The sequence below is a fragment of the Dreissena polymorpha genome, chromosome 14 (assembly GCF_020536995.1).
Source record: "Dreissena polymorpha isolate Duluth1 chromosome 14, UMN_Dpol_1.0, whole genome shotgun sequence".
NCBI classification, from domain to species: domain Eukaryota; kingdom Metazoa; phylum Mollusca; class Bivalvia; order Myida; family Dreissenidae; genus Dreissena; species Dreissena polymorpha.
Genome location: NC_068368.1, coordinates 24,293,056 through 24,302,081, shown reverse-complemented (window position 1 = coordinate 24,302,081; position 9,026 = coordinate 24,293,056). Strand labels below are relative to the sequence as shown.

General features: G+C 36.1%; 1 long non-coding RNA gene across 1 annotated transcript; it reads left to right on the top strand.

The window, feature by feature from the left end:
- Nucleotides 1-1,219: 1,219 nt before the first annotated feature.
- Nucleotides 1,220-2,187, top strand: LOC127857142 (uncharacterized). Its single transcript, XR_008038349.1, has 2 exons — nt 1,220-1,885; nt 1,979-2,187. It is a non-coding gene; the product is annotated as an uncharacterized LOC127857142 (long non-coding RNA).
- The last annotated feature ends 6,839 nt before the right edge of the window (nt 2,188-9,026 follow it).

Genomic DNA, 9,026 nt, shown 5'->3' with positions numbered 1-9,026 from the left:
CTTTGAATGTTCAGCAAATTTGCGTTTACGATTAGGAATAGCATTGGTTAGTCTTCCCTTTCCCCCATCAATCAGCTCCGTTTCAATTTGAAGACTCTTCCAATGCTTTATGTACAAAGGATGCATCACAAACAAAACCTCTAACGCCTGACACAAATTTGTATTTGGATATCCATATTTTGGTTGCAGTGAGTATACGTTAGCATTCATCTCTCTCATTTCGATGCCAGTTTGCAACGCTTCGTATATTTCACCACAGCTTCTCACAATTTTCAGACCTATTGTGAGCTCTTTCTGTGTACTGACAAGCTGAAAGTTTTTACTCGGTAGCACTCCTTTTTTCACCAATATTTCCACGATATCGTTTTCCGTACAATCGAGTAATGTCATGACTGCTCGAAAGTAGGTGTTCAGCTTCAATCGTATCTGAGTCCTTTCCAAAGAAAGACAAGTCGATTTCACAGAATAAACTTTGCTGAACTCCTCGATTCCATGCAACTCCAACACTGGTATTATGCATATCGGCAGTCTGTAGTTTAACGTGGGATTCGACTGCATGTATCTACCCTTCTTTATGCGCTCGTTAAGAGTTGCGAAATGTTCTGGTACTAATGTTTTCAATATTTTGAAGTAGCACATATCAATCTTTTCATCGGCAACAGAAAACATCAAGTCAACATATCGTTCAAACGCAGCTAGTGTCGGTTCATCGAGAAACACATGGTCCAGCGTTGGCTTGTAGTTCAAGTAGTCATACGGACTGTTAGTTATCGACGTAAAACGCAGTCCCTCGACATCTGTGAAAGGACATGTAACGCTAAACATGTACTTCTTTTGGTGACCATTCGCATTGAAATTTCTTTTCTCGCGAATGAATTTTTCGCACAATGTTTGGACCGACATGTTGTCGCTTCTGTTGTCAGATTGTAAATGAGACGCATTGAATAAGTTGCATGGCTTTATATACAACCCGTCATGTTACAAAGTTAGTGGTATAAGCTTGAAAAAGTAGGTTTTGAAAACAGATATGGCTCGTTGCATCGAACGGAAAGGCGAAAGCAAATTAAATGCACTCATCAAATCAAACCAACCCGAGTTGTTAGCAACACACATAAATCAAAACTTTGATTTTGATTCATCGTGTTACATTGTTATCAACGAAAAACATGTTTTGCCTGTTGATTTCACACAAACAGACCTAGAACAAGTTGTCATTCATATATCTAAACCTGAATACATACAGTTTGTGAAGCTCAGGTTTAGTGATTCACACAGCAATGGGTTTGATTTTCTGCTTTGCGAACAAACCGATTACGAAGATAACTACGGCAATGAGGTTCATCAGTGTCACCTTTATTTTTCAAGAACATGTACCAAAGATATGGCAGCTACGAGCTATTACTTGACACAAGCCTTAAGTATGATTGGAGTACTAACATTTTCAAAGAATACGCATGACAAACTGGCTTCGTGTCTAATCAAACGTTATGGTCAAACACTCGTACCCAAATGCACTACTGATTTTTGGAACAAACAACTTGACTCATTTCGCATGAGAAGCATTCTTGAGGTCTCGCAGCAAGATGACTCAGCGACACTTCGTGATGAAATTGAGCGTTTGGTGCAAACAAAGTACAACTTTGTTTCTTGTCAATACAATACTGCAAACAAAATTCTCAATATTCTGTACACGAACACAAGTGACAACAACTTTGGGTTAGTGGTTCTCAAACAGTCGCTGAATATAAAATGCGCTACATGACTATTGATTCAAATCATTTTTGATTTAAACACCAAAGCGACAACATGTCTGTACCAGCAAATAAATTTCAAGTTCCACAGACTGAGAATTGGGACTTAGAAATAAGCCAGTCCGAGATGAAAAGTAAGTTGTGTTGATAAGATATTGTGTTTTCATAGCAGTTTTTATTGTAAGCATTGTTCATTTAGTTGTTAACTTTTGCTTTTTCTGTTTCAGAAAATACCAGCATCGGGGTGGTAACTCCAAAAACGAAAACCGAAGACTGGGAAGCTGAAATTGCGGTGGCGAAACGTCCTCCATTCTTTCTCAGCGTGGGCAAAATAACACAGCGACGTATAAACCGAATGCACCGATGCTGGACCTGTCACTGCGTGCCTGTCAATTGTCGATGTGCAAAATATTGAATAAACTTGTTGAAACGTTAACATGTGTTTGTTTGTTTGGTAGAAAATGTTATATAGGTAGTAACTTGAAAATTGATTCTATACACCTAAACAATGCTAGCCGTTGAACTCAAAGATTTGGGATTTTTTCGACATATGTTGCGTTTGAATATTGAAAAGTGGAACAAAGCTGTCGAAATGTACATCATGGATCTCTATCCAGATGTGAAGTTTACATTTTCGACGCGAGATCAATGTTGGAAAGCGACAGATACGGAAATTGTGTACTATGTCGATATTGAGGTTATTCTGATCAATCCGAAATATGATTTGTGCTGGACACACCAAGATCCCACAAAACGACTTCAAACCATTAATGGGATTTTGTTGAGCTCAAAAGCCAAGAGAACAAAACTCGTAACGTTTGACCAAGAGTATTTTTGAGACAAAAAATGTATAAAGATGTTGAAATAACCAATTGCATGTGTAATATAATATCATATCATATCATGGATGATACCGACGCTTTTTGCACGAATGAAACAAGTATGTTCATGAACAACTATATCGACAGACTGAAAACGTTTGAGCATTGGTCTCCCCAAATACAACCAAACAAATACCAGCTTGCTTCTTGCGGGTTGTACTACTTGGGACAACACGACCGTTGCAAATGTTTTCGTTGTGGCATTGTGTTGTATCATTGGAAATCTACAGACGATGTTTTCTTGGAACACCATAAACATTCACCACATTGCCAGTTTTTGCGAATGGTGGGTCCAGGAACAAGACTATTGATAGACACATGAGTATGTTTTGTATGATCGTGTTGTAAATAAATATCATGAACCGTTTAATTTGTTTTGTTCTTGTTCTTGTAGTAACATATACTTATTCATGCAACTACCAAACGCAAAGTTGAAAAACAAGTACTATTGTGTGCACGAATGTTTGATTTCGCTATTGCGTTAGTTATTGATATAACCCAGTGTCGTATGTTTTCTCAAACTATATTATCCAACTCTAATCAAAGCAAATACAAACAACTATGTATATGTAGTTTCAAACGATTTTATTCTGCAACAATCAATATTTCAAACATTCAATCTTTCGCAACAACAACGTACAACAGTTTACATAGTCCACTAGATCAGCCCACATAGTCCACTCGATCAGTCCATCACAGATGCAAAAGCCTCGCTTCTCTGTTTTGGCCGTAACCCTGAATTTCGCCACACCATTCGCAGCGATCGTCGATCCGCGTACATGACACACAGCTGAGGGCCTCGCATCTACGGCAAAAGTTCACCATCGAAAAAAAGTTTTTGCACGTATGACACACAATCACTAACGTAGTGTCGTAAACAGTTGGCAGCATTTCGCCCATGCTCTTAATCCATTTGTTACAAGCTGCTTTGTTGTTTCCAGCTAACGACTCATTCTCACGATGCTTATTCTGCCTCTCTAACCATGCCTGGAAACCTCCACTTTTCTCCACACCTGACATCCATTGCTCGCAAGCTTTTCTGTCACTCATTATGCGTGTTGTTCGTTCGGTTTCAAAAATCGAAATGATTCAAACACAAGCAATTCGCCCTTTTATAGTATGCCGTTATTCAACTCAACAGCATAAAACTCGAAATGCATGTCCCTTCCCCAGAACATGAAATTTCACAAAGTCGACAAAAGCCCCAATTGTATGTAAACAAAGTGTTTTATGTTTTCATCGACGAGTATTTTTATCAACAAGCCGAATTTTGCGGAATATGCGGTGTCATTAGTTCTAGAAAAGATAGTTTTAATTCATGCTTGACAAAAAGTTTGTAGTTTACTTTGCTTTTTGGAAAAATACAACGTTCAAAGATATGAGTTTCATCCGAACCTTCCGAAAAATGGGTGTTGTTCTATGTACAGTATCGATACATGTATGTGAGGCATTTTCAGGCTTTCTTTCTTGGATTGAGAGTTCAAGAAACGATGAATTTTGTCAAAACATGGTTACGATTACAAGAAAGTACCACCAAAATATATTTTTTGTTTCATGATAGACAAAACCGTGTATTGTTGAAATGTCAACACATCTCAAATGTAAACAAAGAAAAATGAAGTACATGATAAATCATATTGTGTAGATTTTTGTACCAAAGTTAAATGCTCTTAACAAAATGTGTTCTTTTATTCAAATGATTGTGATCACTGCTGTTTTATGTAAAATAAGTCAGTTTAGAACTTGATTTGTGTTGTTTTGTTTTCTTAGCTGCATCAGACTTTTTTGACTTGAATGTTATTTGTACACATCAAAATCTGCCATACAAAGTTGATTTCTAGAATGAATGAACAATCAGTATTTATTTGTAACTGTGTGTTGTTAACACTGTGATTGAATAATGTCACATTTGTCATAAGTTGAACAATTTCTCACCAGAACTTACATTTCAATATGATATTTTATGTGAAAGTAAACATGTGCACTAATTTGTCAGAATATTTGTCATTAAACTTCAAGGGTCAGTTTTTTTCATTTTTGAATCATATCAAACATATTCAACAATTTTTGAATCTATACCGCAAGTACCATTTCTGTCAAAAACTGCAAATAGAATCTGTTAACACACAAAACTACAAATTCTGCTTCTTTTACCAACATGTGAATGTTCAAGGTCACAACAATATTTGATTCAATTTCAACAAGCAAAACCCAATGGTTGCCTGTTTGAGTTATTTTTTTTAAGAAGTTCCTATGGTATGGATTTGTAAGTATCTAGAAGCAAAAATGGCATAACATTTGTGGGTTTTGCAAGTTAAAAAAGTTAGTAACACAAAAAATGAAAATTTTGCATGTTGGTCAGTACAGTAACTGTATTGGACACAGATATTTTATCATGTTGTATTGACTGTGTAAAACATTTGTCATATGTTGAATAATTTCTTACCAGAATTTACATTTGAGTATGACAGTTTATGTGAAGAAAACATGTGCACTGATTTGTTTTCATATTTCTATGTAGGCTCACTTTTCATATTTTATCCATAGAATGCATAATTGTCCATTTCAAAGTCTTCTTCACAAAAATATTGATGTCTAAAACTGCAAAAAAATCTATATACACACCAAAATGCAAATTCTGCTTTTGCCAACATGTGAATGTTTGGTCACAACAATCTTTCTTTCAAGTCAACACAAATGTGTGTATCAACAAGCAAACCCATTTGTAAGTCTGTCCCGAGTCAGTTTTTATTATCATTGCCTATAGTGTATGTATTTGCAAATTTTTCAAGCAAGCACGCATAACAATTTCAGATGAAAGTGGATGAAAAAAAGTATATGAATGCTATTTAGAAAAATATGGTTTTTTGTCAGCACATTCATGTCTGTCCACAAAACTCATTGTGTGTGTTTGTTGTGCAGTGATTCAGTCATTCACAAAGCGCATCTAACAGTGTCTGCTTGAGCTAGCAAGCACAACCACAAGCCATGTTTTGGTTCAGATTTGTTTTATTGAGGTCCATAAGAGAATATTTGAACATTTTGATACATGGCTCTCATAACTGGTCTCATTCAAATGCTTAGAAAAAAAGTATATAAATGCTTTTTAGAAAAATATGGTTTTTTGTCAGCACATTCATGTCTGTCCACAAAACTCATTGTGTGTGTTTGTTGTGCCGTGATACTGTGATTCACTGAGCGCATCATACAGTGTTTGCTTGAGCTAGCGAGCACAACCACAAGCCATGTTTTGGTTCAGATTTGGTTTATTCATGCATATGGATAAGAATATGAGAATTTTTATACATGGCTCTCATAAGATTTCTGATGCAAATGATGAGAAAAAAGTATATAAATGCAATTTAGAAAATATGGTTTTCTGTCAGCACATTCATGTCTGTCCACAAAACTCATTGTTGTGTTATGTGTGAAGTGATGTTCAGTTCATATTCTCAGAGTGGTTCAATGAAGAACGCCTTCTTTCGCAGAAGGAAATCTAGGTTCAAGTCCTAGCTCTGATATGATTTGAGAAATCACTGAATGCAATTTACAGTGTCTGCTTGAGCTAGCAAGCACAACCACAAGTCAATTTTTTGTGCAGATTTGTTTTAGTCGTCTATATGATTAAGAATACAATAATTTTGATACTCGGCTTACATAACTGGTCTCATACAAAAAGAGATTGCCATTCCGAGCGCCATATTACAGTGTTGTGTGTGACCTTGCAAGCACAACCACAAGTCAATTTTTTGTGCAGATTTTGTTTTAGTCGTCTATATGAATAAGAAGATGAGAATTTTCATACTCGGCTTACATAACTGGTCTGGTTCAAAAAGAGATTGCCATTCCGAGAGCCTATTACTGCTAGCAAGCACAACCTTCTACTTGTCTGATTGTGTGAAATGGCAGTTTTTCAGTATTTTCAGATTCTTTCACTCACAACTCTATGTATAATCATATAACACAAAAACACAAATGTAAGGTGTAACATAGATTTTATTGATACATTGCTAGCCAAAAATGACATAACCTGGTCCAAAACAACCAGTGTGACAATCATATGGTATTTTGCATTTCAAACAAACAATTTGTTCACCAGTGTTAGCACTTACAAATTCCATGTACTTTGGAAAGCAATTTAGACAACAAAACCCGTGCCCACACTTCTTGCTGAACACTCTAGGTGGATTGCTTTCAAGTTTGCATAGTCGCAGTAGTCGATTTTGCTGCTGCTTTTTAGATGGTTTGAAATAATCAAATCAATTGCATTGGAAATGTTTGTAGCTGCAGTTGTTACGCACGATGTTAACCTCGGCTCATCAATTGGTACAGATTTAACGTACCTTAGCGCCTTATTGAGACTGTCGATTTTTATCTGAGCTTTGCCGTGCGACGATTTTAGTATCTCTTGTTTTTTTAAATACTCTTCGAAAAGTCTTCATGCTTCTTTTCAGTTGACATGGTTCCTGTTTTGCGTTTCGTTTTGGTTTTTTGACAGTTTGACCGTCAGAATTAGCAATAGCTTTTCGTTTATTCGATGTCGTTGTATAGTTGAAACCTGTGAGTCGTTGGAACATTTGCTGTGTGATGGCTGAGCAATGAAATTAGCTGCTGCCATCGTTTTCTCGCGAACGATATTCTGTTTTAATTTCTTCGTCAGTCATTGTGAGAAGTGAGTACAAATTGGATGCTTCGTATCATCTCACTGGGTGTTGAATGCAATGGATGAGTTTCATCATCTACACGAACACCAGCATTGGTAAGCTGTTTGGAGAGCAATAAGTCAGGCTTCATCATTCTGTTGTTAATGATATCTATTAAAGTTATAGCTTGAACAGACATTAATAACGATGACCAAAGTTACAAAACAATCATTTTGTTATCAAATATCTATAAATAAGTATCGATTTAATACGGCTTGGAGTGTCAGGTTAATAACTTTTGCATAACTGAAAACACATATCCATTTATAACAAAGATTCCAATGTCATTTTTGCGGGCACCGGCTTCTCCGATTTTCTCAATTTTGCTGTAAAACTTCTGTTGATAAAAAAATTATACGGTTAAAAATTGTAAATAAAAATCACGCGCTATCTGGAAATGAATTAATCGAGAAATTAATTATATGGTGACCTGTCGGTTGCATATTGAATACAACATATTTTAACGCTTAAATACGAAGACTCACTGGGTTCCCTGTAAAAAATAAATAACCGTTTTTGCGTCAAATAAAGTTGGGTTGCAACTTAAGTATTATTTTTGTTACTCGCTCAAAAACATAGGGTGCGAACGCACCCCAACGCACCCCCCCCCTGACTACGGTATGGAAATAAATTACGAAATTTTCGTTGATTTTGAGCGTATATAGGCTTTAACTAAAGAAACGTGTTAAACTAAAGACGTCATTGCAAATGTAAGATAGTCTTAATAAAACGTGCAATACTTCCACAATTTAATTATAAATTATTACATATATATTAATGAAAGTCTTTTGTATAAACACAGCCGCGCGATATTTATGGAAATAAGCTTTCTTCTTGAAACTTTATTTACCCGCGAGTAAGAATTAAGTTGTGCCCTTGGTAAGACAGTTTAAAAGTGCAATACTTTTTGCACAAATGCTAAGGGAATATAACGTTATAAAATATGCATATAGTCTTGTGTCCGTATATATTTGAAAAATAGCAAAAAACTTAACTAATTAATCATTGTACAATAAAGCACAACAAATGTAATGCTAGGCAGACGTAGCAAAAAAAATGTAATGCTAGGCAGACGTAGCACAACAAATGTAATGCTAGGCAGACGTAGCACAAAAAATGTAATGCTAGGCAGACGTAGCACAACAAATGTAATGCTAGGCAGACGTAGCACAACAAATGTAATGCTAGCAGACGTAGCACAACAAATGTAATGCTAGGCAGACGTAGCACAACAAATGTAATGCTAGGCAGACGTAACACAACAAATGTAATGCTAGGCAGACGTAACACAACCAAATGTAATGCTAGGCAGACGTAGCACAACAAATGTAATGCTAGGAGACGTAGCACAACAAATGTAATGCTAGGCACGACGTAGCACAACAAATGTACTGCTAGGCAGACGGAGCACAAACAAATGTAATGCTAGGCAGACGTAACGCGCTGGTAAAGCTTACTACCTTCGAATTTCAACTGCGGAATTGCCATTGAAATTACTTTGACAGTGTCGTTTTTTGTAGGCTAAATACAATATGATTTGATTCTGTAAATTGATAGTTGATCTGATATAAGAAACAATAATATAAAAATCCGCCAAATGCATTTAACCGTTTTGCAAGTTTGCAATCACTCAAATATGAACATGTACGCTATTCTATAGGCAGTCACTGTTCCCCGCTGCATATAAACTA